A 9803-nucleotide genomic window follows, 5' to 3' on the forward strand; every position below is an offset into this window, starting at 1 on the left:
AATTAAAATAAAATAACTTAAGTTCACTAACCCAGTTATACTAATCACATTCGAGTGCTCAATAGCCATGTGTGGCTAGTGGCTGCCATTTTGGATACTTTTATCATTCTGGAACATTCTATTGGGCAGCACTGGCTTAGACCATTGTTCTCCAAAGTGGGATGAGAGAAACCCAAGGGGTTTGTAAGACAACTCCCTGGGATGGGGGGAGAAGGAAATATTAATATCAGAACTTCTAATTATTCCATCTCATTCCATGAAGTAGACTTTGAGATAGAGCTTAATAAACAGGGAATTTATTAGGGAACACTTTCAGGATCAATGCCTATAGAGGAAGGAGGGATGGGAAGGAGGAGAGGAAGATACTGGCTGTGGTATAGTTACAATAAACACCTCCATTGACCCACAGGGAGCTCTGAAGTAGGGAAAGTTTTTCAGAGTTCTCCTGAGTTCCTAAGACGGTGCTGGCTCTTTATACTGCTGTAAGTGACCAGTCGGATGCAGGCTGCCCTGCAGTGGGGTGTGATCTTGGGCAAGGAGGCTCTCTCCAGCAGCTGGGAAGACAAGTCTTTAAGTCTTGAAGGGGGGATCCAATTGTCTGTGCCATTTGGTGTCCTCATATGTGTTTTAGAATGTTCAGAATGCATTAATACAGTGGTAAATGAATTTGATTTATCAATTAATACAGGTACATATAATGGAGCTTGTGCTAAATATAATTTACTAATTAAAATGCACAAATAAAAAAGCTTGGAAAACAACTGATCTAGACTCTGAATTGAAACCTAGAGTTTTACCTTGGAATGGCTAAAATACTCTTTGCTAACTGGTGGCCGACTGGTCTAGTCCAGAAACAGACTAGACTGTTCAGAACAGCATAACTTCCTTCCTTCCTCCCTTCCCATTCTTTCCATTCTTTCAAAAACTCATATGTGAATGACTTTAGGCTGTGGCCTGCTCCAGGTGACTATAGGCCTGACTGCTTACTGCTGTCTTCAGCTCAGGGATTTCATATACTTACATGGCCTATTTAAACTCTGAAGCTGTTTGAGTTTGCAACCCCTGGACTCCACATCAACAGAGGGGGACAGAGAGAATGTCTGATGCTGAAAGCAGTAGAGAAAAAAGAAAAAGAAACATAGTAGGTGAGGGAGAAAAGCTCAGGGCCAAGGAATGAGAACAAATGGAGATAAAATGTTGTGGAGTGGAATTGATCAATGTTTTTAGAAATTAACTCATGTAGAATCACTCTCCTTGGTGGGTGAAGAGGCAAAGCTGAAAAAAACCCCTAGAGTATTAAAGACCCAGCCCTCTTTCCTGGGAAAAAGAGGGGAACTAATATTTATTCAGCATCTATTTGTATTATATAGTAGAAATTTGAGTGGCTAGTTTAAATATTAATACATACATGTCATTTAATTTTACTTCGGGAAGTAATTAGGTCATGAGGATGAAGTCCTCATGAATGGGATTAGTGCCCTTATCAAAGGGATTGCAGAGTGCTCTCTCACTCTTTTTCTATCACATGAGGCCATAAGAAGTTTTTTTTTTTTAGATTCTCTATGAAACTGCATATAATTTACACTCCTAAGATACTTTTAACACAGCTCTCAATGGAAACGGAAATGATTCTCTCATATAACAGATAATTAGGTTGAATAAACGATTTAGATGTTCCATGTTTATGTAAGAACTTAACTTTCTTTAAAAAGAAACCAGTTCTTTCAAAAAGCTCTGAATCCTGTCTCTGGTTAGAAAGTCTAAAAAATTCTCAGAGCTTGAGACGTGATTTTCTCTTCTCTCACCTCTTATAAGCAGATGCCCTTTTTTGGAGCATTTTCAGGTTGCACAGGCAGGACTAAGTGAGAAATACAGCTCCAGAGCCCATTCAGTTTGTCCGAGTCCATATGATTGTAGGAGTTGGGTGTGTTATAACTGGTGAACCTGACTGAGGAAATCTCTTACTTTTTCTTCAATTTCCTTTAGGCCTAGACTGGTTCCAAATGTCTCTTCCTCCAATGAGACAGGACTAAGGCTATGTCTTTTTTAAAAAAATCATTTTATTTCAATATATTTAGGGCATACAAATGGTTTTTGGTTACATGGATGAATTGTATAGTGGTAAAATCTGGGCTTTAAGTGTACCTGTCACTTGAATAGTATACATTGTACCCAACAAGTAATTTTTCATTCCTCATCCCCTTCCCATCTTCCTCTCCTCTGAATCTCTAATATCCACCATACCGCTCTATATGACCATGCATACCCATAGCTTGCTCCCACTTATAAGTGAGAACAGGCAGTATTTGTTTTTTGTTCCTGAGATGCTTTACTTAGGATAATGGAAGGCTACATCTCTGAAGACTGAGTTTTCATGGTCACAGTATTCATAGAAAGAAGATCAAAGTAGAGCCTGTGGGCAGTGACTCAAAGGGGTGTGCCACAGCTCCATTCTGGCCATTTCTGAAGCCATGACTCAGTTCTTGGTCTACCTCTAGTTTGACAGTATCTGTCTGGGGCAGCTTTGCCTGCTCCATCAATCCAGACGGTATGGACACTACAGAAGGAAGAAGAGGTATCAGCAGTTTATTCACCCAGACACTTAAGTTCTTCAGTATCTCCAGCAGCAGTGAGCAATAAGATAGCAGGCTGAGGCTGAGGATGGGAGCTATTAAGATTCTTTTACAGTAATATTAGGCTCCTTTTCTACAGCTTCTCATCTTGACTTTGGTACTTATTCATAAGTTGTTTCATCTGGTTCTGGAACTTGAGAACAGTAGTGGTTTCTACCTCAGGAGTATGAAAGAACCAAAAACTCCCAAAGGCAAGAGCAGGTAGAAAAAGTGGCCACCACCACTTCATCTTGATAAAAGGTACATTTTGGGGTTGTCCAGTCACTTGTTGGCTGGAGGTTGGTGGACACTGGTTCCTAGGCTCTGATTTCTGAGTGTTGTCATTTTGTATCCTAGTCCTCATTCTTGCAGTTTGTTTGACCCATTCCTAAGGTTTTGGGATATCTGGAGCTCAGCGCTAAAGGTTGCTTATCATGAGCTGTGAAGTCTGGCTAGACTTTGTGATGGCCGTCACAGTGACCGGGTGATCTGGTGATTTGGTCCCCAGACTCGTCAGAATCCCCAGCTCTGACCAAGCAGTGGTGACCTCAGTGTCAGAGCTTTCTTGATCATCCTTTTCAGTTTCTCCTTCTTCAGAGAAATTGACCTTCTGTTGGACAGTAGTGGTTTCTAATCCACCCATGTTAGCATTTCCATTTGTTTTGTACGCTCAATGGGATCTGAGCTTCTTGGAGGGGGTCCACATAGGCTGATGATAAGGTTTTCTCTCATCACTGGAACCTCTTGTGTTCTCTGGACAGTTTTCTTTGAGACTGTTTGGCTGAAAACAGTTTGGGAAGATGGCGCATCCTCTTCAGAGGAATGAGGGTCCGGTAACCCTCTCTTGGCGGTAACCGGAAACAGCGGCGGCAGCAGCGGCTACTGTGATGCTGCTGCTGTGGGCGGCAGCCTCGCGCATCATCTCAGCTTCCTGGGGTCGCGTCCGCTTCTGCTTTCTCTCACTTCCTCTTTCGCAGCATAAGGCCGGAACTTTTCTGGCAGGGTGCGTCTTCTCACCGGGCATCTTTCTTTGTTACCCGGGGTTCCATCCAAGTTGCTGTACATTTCTGGCACCTCACTTCCCGCTGGCTTCTGCAAGCTGGGGGAGAGAGCCCTCATCAGAACGCGGCCACGCTGGCGCCCCGATCTCGGACTTCCCAGCCTCCAGGACTGTGAGAAACAAATGTTTGTGGTTTAAGCCTCCTGGTCTATGATATTCTGCTACAGCAGCCTGAGCTAGGATACCCTTGAGCTAGGTGTGAATATTATCGGGTAGGAAAGATGGCTCCACCAATGACAAGGAGGTGGTAATGAGACTCAGCAGAGAAGCCTTGCAATTTATATTTTTGATCCTTAGGAACCTATATTTTGATCGTAGCTCTCAGAGATTTTATGCAGAGAAATTCCTCAGCCCAGGGCCACAAAGTCGAGTGCCGACTGGAGCCTGGCAGGTAATACAAATGGATGAAGCCAGTCCAGGATGAGAAAATAATAAGAGGCAGAGACTGTGGTGATGTGGAGAGTCCATACGTCCCCCCTCAGGAGGGGCCCGCTGTGACCAGGGAAGACTATAGGGCTAATGTTAACAAATCTCTGTTTTCAAAAGATGCTGGGTATGTAGTTGAATGTTGGAAATGCAGGTGAAATCCCCTGGTATTTACACAATGACACTCGATTCAAAATCATTGTGGGTCAGAAGAAACACGTTTGGGGCGACAAGTCAACTTCTGAGACAGAAAGGCCCTGATTTGAGAAGATCCATGGCATGTTACAGAACGGGCCGCCTGCTGACTGGAACTACTGCCCAACTTTAGGAAGGCAGAGGCTCCAGAAGTAGTGGAGCCATTCATATCCTCCTGCCTCTCAGAGGATGCTTACCCTGAGGACATCCATTCAGAGACTGGCCTGGATTTGTTAAATACTGGAGAGCTGGTCAGCAGGGCAACTCTGAGTAGGGGAGGCCTGGATCCCTCACATTCAAAGTCAATAAGAAGTTCGTGCACTTGGAACTCCTATTACCACAGATATTTCCTGGTTGCTGCTTCAGCTAATTTTAGAAAACTAGGCTGACTTCAGCCTCCAAATACAACCCTTGATGTACTTCTGTAGACTCCATGGATATCACTGAATATCACTTCAGACTTGCAAACTAATTATAGAAATGTCATTGTTACCACCTGTTAGCATAATACTTTTAGTCATTAGCAATTAATAAGTCGTTTGACCTTTGGCTTAGAAGGGAAAGAAAGCAGGAAGAAGGAAATAACAAGGTGAGCACAACCACTTTTGGGTCCCAGTTAATGATGGTGGCTTTGCACCATCACCACCCTGGCCAGAAAGGTTTTATTCAACCTGCGTTCTTCCCACGGAAGAGAACACGAAAGACTTGAACAGTTGCAGCCCCACAGCCCTAGGGATGATGTACCATCGAACAACACAGGGTACAACTATTGGGTGGTAATCATTTGCTTGTTTGTTCTTTTGAGCAAGTGGGGGTAGAGGTGCAGGCAAGATTTTGTATTAACAGTATGGAATTTGTTCTCTCAGGACCTTGAGAGTCTGGGAGAATTCCAGAATCGTTTTGATTACCATAGCATAGTGCTGAAAAGAGGGCTTTTGTGGCAACGGTTGGATTGAGGATTTGCCATTTAACAGATGATGCTCATTGTAGTTTTCTTTGTATAAGTTGTATGTTGTCTCTGTAGTTTAACTCTTTGACAAACCCTTTAGAGTTCTTTCTTTAGTTTTAGTTTAATTTTTCGTAGCAAAGTTTTTCATCTGTCTTTAGGAAGCTCAAATTAAAAGAATCCCATTGGTGTAGTTAAAGATAGTTTTCTGGACAGTATGGGCCCAGATAAAAAGTGGAATTGCCTTGTAGCTGAATGAGCAAAATCCCTCCACAGAATGCTGCCTGGACTGGGCCTCTTCTTGTTTGCTTGTGTCCTCTGTTACAAGCGCAGTGGCCACTGGACTTAGTAAAATAAGCAGATGTGTCCACTGCCCTGTTATACCTGACAACTAGAGTGAGACCTGTACATCTATTTAAATAAGTCGGTATATATGGCCCTTCCACTTTGTATGGGATGAAAAGGAGGGAACCTGTGGTTGATATGTTTAGGGTTTGGAAAGAAATACTTTTCTCTATAGGTTTTAAGCAATTTGGTTTCTTGATAGTGAGGAGATAAAATTCAGAAGTACTTGAATAAAAATGAGAGACGGAAATGGAAGGATATTCCCTCCTATTTTATGAAATTTATCCATCCATCCAACCAATATTTACTGAGTTCCTGCTATTAGATAAAATCATGAATTTATCAAGATGATGCTGTCATAGTGCTGAATAGCAACCCATTCACAGCCTGACTAATCACTTCTGCACCCCGCTTTCAGGGCCATCACTCTTCTTTTCAACACACCCTCCTTGTCCCAACCCGTCCCTTTTCTGTGTCTAGACCAGTCTGTATATCCACTGCCTTACTCATTCTGTGAGTTCCCCTCCAGTGTCACGTGGGTTGCCTAAAGAGGGCTCTGATATTAGCTTGCTGTGCCTTGTCAGTTCAAATCAAGTCACGGCAGCTCAAGCCCACCCCACGGGCAAGTTCTTGACAGCTCTCCTTGTCAGCTGACCGCTGAAAGGCAGCAGCAGTGAGTGGGAACCAGTTAATTAGCAGTGACGACTTCCAGGTTGGGATTTTTTGTTTAATGCTTAGTTAATTTCACAGTAATTGAATTTACACTTGGCTTACAGAGACTGGGGTGAAAGGTTCTGGGTGGAGCCCCAGCATTCTCCAGCAGGGGAATGAAAAGGCTATTGTTCTGAGGCCTGCCTGCCTGGCCTCCTCTCATGAACCCTATGAATGTTTGGAGGCATGGAATTTCCCACGGGATATTTTGAAGTGCAAGCGAGGCAAGTAGAACTGCTGCAGCTCCTGTCCGGTCATGAGGGATGGACATCAGATTTGGTGGAATCTGTGTGTCTGCATAAGGAGCAACCAGCCTGTCTTGAGTGATTCCTATGTGCTGGCCTCAGGGGTGGGCTCTTTATATACATTCTCTCATTTCTTCTTACACCATACTGGTGAGGTAGGTACTATTATTTGCATTGTTTAAGTGAGGAAGGTGAGATTCAGAGATGTTGAGTAACCTACCAATATCACACAGTAAGAAGTATGTCCAGGATTTGAACTTGGGTGTTTCTGCTCCTAAACCCAAACTCCTTCAACTGTTGCTTTGGAAGAAGAAGAAGCTAGAGAAGTTTAGTTTTTCCATCTCTGATAGGGATAGTGGTGCCAAGAGTTCTAACTTCAATAGGGATTGTTACCAAGTATGAGGATGGGTCTTGGGTAATGATTTTCCTGGCCAGGCACACTCTTTCTGGTGCAAGTTCGTGTTTATTTAATGAAGCCAGCATGCTCGTATTCCTTATTTGGAGGTTCTATTCTTATTGTCAGTATATCCAATGTATTAACCAGGAATTTTTAAGTTGCCACCAACTGAAACCAAACCCAAAATAGCTTGGGTATGAAATGAATGGTTCTGCTCATATGGCTGGGAAAAACACCAGGGTAGCACACGGACACAAAAGATTAGCTGGGAGAAATTTGGCCATGGGGCCTGGAACCATGGACATGAAGCCTGGTTGTACAACTGTGTCTCATCTCTGCTAGGATCTGATTTTATGTGTTATAGACTGAATGCTTGTGTCCCCTACCCCTCCAAATTCATATATTGAAGCCCTGACCCCCAGTGTGGCTGTATTTGTAGATAAGGCCTCTAAGGAAGTAATTAAGATTAAATGATGTCATAAGGGTGGGGCCCTGATCCAGCTGGGTTAGTATCCTTATAAGAAGGGATGCCAGAGAGCTTGTTTTGTCACAAAGAGATCACATGAGCACACAGAGAGAAAGCAGATACCTACAAGCTAAGAGAAGAGGCCTCAGAATGAAACCTCACTTGCTGGCACCTTGATCTTGGACTTACCAGCCTCTAGAACATGGGACATACATTTCTGTTATTTCAGACATCTAATTTGGGGTATTTTTCTTATAGCAGACTAAGCAGACCAATACATGTGTATTGGCTCATTTTCCCCTTCTGAAAACAACCTTCCCCTGCATGGCCAGGAGACATGGCCACTGGAGCTCCAGGATGCAATGGTCCCATTTAACAATTTCAGTGGAAAGAGTTCATCATCTTGAGATTGTCTATATAGTTAGAATCATGCTGATGTCACATGCCCATATCCTGGACCAATTACTGATGGTGGAGGGGAAAGGAATGGATTATGACTAGCCTGCTACCAGAAAAAGGGGAATAAGAAAAGTTCCAGAGCTGGCCAAGAGGTAAAAACATTAATGATAGTTCACCATGCCTAGGGAGAAACACCATTTTGTGCTATTACAGAGGACTTTAAGTGTTGACTTTGGAAATCACTCAGAATGATCCCAGTACCTGCTGTAGTGACTGATAGTTATAATGACTGCCTTTCAAATTGACTGACTGAAGGAGGCCACAAGATGAACTCTTTTCCTGTGTGTTCCACTGCACAGCTTCTTCAAAGGATAACAGCTAATCACTTTTTCTGTTGTTTGAATGGGCCTTGGTATAGTTACATGTAGGAATAAGGTTGTGACTTTCTGATAGATGCTGAACCAGAAAGAATTATGTAAGCAGCTCAGCGTGGACACAGTGAGGAGCAAATTTGTTGAGCTTGCCCAAGAAAAATTTCCTTTTTCCCCAAGGTGCAATGCACATCCTAGGATATTAGTTATGCTAAGAATCTCCTTTCAGAATGGTTCCCCCCACCCCCAAGAGAGGGTGAGCAGGCTCTCTATGAGAGGGGGATGAAAAGAGAAAAATCTAAAAGCCTTTTATGTCCAAGCAGAGCAAACAATTGAATTCCAAAATTGTCCCTGCTACACTAAAATAGGATTATAAACATCTAATTAAAGAATTTAATTGACAAATACTATACAATATATCCTCTTTTTGCACAGTGGCATTTATGTTTAAGAAAAGATGTTAGCTAATATTTTTACAGTAGTTGCTGAAGGGAGAAACTGATTACATGGAGCTCTCTGTTGATTTGCCTAAGCACCCAGAATTCAATGGTGCTAGAAGCATTGCTGGAAAGAACTTTGAATAGTCTTGCCCATGACTTTTAACATTACCTAGATCTTTGAAATTCTCATTTTTTTTTAACTTAAGAAACAAAATGTTTCTTAAGGTGATATAGTTGGAATGCAATATCTAGAGTCAGAAGAATTGGTGGTGTGTTTTACTTTTCTAGCATATTGTGTGATTTTGACAAAGTCATCAAGTCTGAATCTCAGCTTTCCCATCTGTAAACTGGGAAGAGTAAGTTCTTCTATATCTACTGACCAGGGTTTTTTTTGAGCAGACTTGCAATCAATACTTCTGATTAAGAAAATGAATGAGAACTTCAAAGCTTTTCTATTAATAAAATTTTCTCCTCCCCCTTACTTTTCCCTCCCTGTCTTCTTTTTTCCTTCATTTTTGGGCCAAGGAAGACAATTTGGATAGAAGGTGTTTCTAGGACATCTTAGCCTTTATAATGGGTACACAGTTTGCAGTATGTGATGACAGAACAGTGATATTGTCACAGTTTTCAGTGCACTTGACTTCTACCTGTATATAATGTGAAGACAAGCTGCAACATTTGTTTTTCCAAGGTTAACATTAGTTCTTTTGAGACAACATATTTTGAGTTTGTGAATATGTCCTGGGGGTTTAATACTTTGAGATTGTGAATTTCATCATTTAGTTAATAATTTATAAAGGGTACCATTATGAAAGAGTCAAATCCTGTAATTATAAAGGGGAAGAGATCTTCAATCTTCACAGAGGGACAGTGGCCATGTTTTTGGATGGGCTCTATCTTAATTACTGTTAGCACTAGGTTGCCACATCAATGGGATGTCCATATAATATATTGGGAACTATCAAAGGCAAGTTGGGACATTGGTTTCTCTATCGTTTTTCTGATCTTCTTTAGACTTCACATCTATGGCATGGAGACAAGGCTCTTATCTTGAGTTTTGAGAATCTATAAAATTTAAAAGTTCTTCAAGGAAAAAATTACCATGTAAGGCTAGTCTAATTAGGTGTTAACTCTTTCTCCTCCAGTACATGAAGTTTTACAAATTCTTGTGACAGAGCTTTTGATTTCTT

The 9803-nt window shown here is 41.9% G+C and overlaps 1 pseudogene across 1 annotated transcript; it reads right to left on the bottom strand.

The window, feature by feature from the left end:
* Positions 1-1649: 1649 nt before the first annotated feature.
* On the bottom strand, positions 1650-2976 carry LOC105815488 (annotated as a pseudogene). Its single transcript, XR_001137743.1, has 2 exons — positions 2334-2976; positions 1650-2035 (listed from the first exon to the last, which is right to left on the bottom strand). The product of XR_001137743.1 is annotated as a torsin-1A-interacting protein 1 pseudogene (transcript).
* Between the last annotated feature and the right edge of the window lie 6827 nt (positions 2977-9803).

The sequence above is a fragment of the Propithecus coquereli genome, unplaced genomic scaffold, assembly GCF_000956105.1.
Source record: "Propithecus coquereli isolate 6110/MARCELLA unplaced genomic scaffold, Pcoq_1.0 Scaffold339, whole genome shotgun sequence".
In the NCBI taxonomy this organism is placed as follows: domain Eukaryota; kingdom Metazoa; phylum Chordata; class Mammalia; order Primates; family Indriidae; genus Propithecus; species Propithecus coquereli.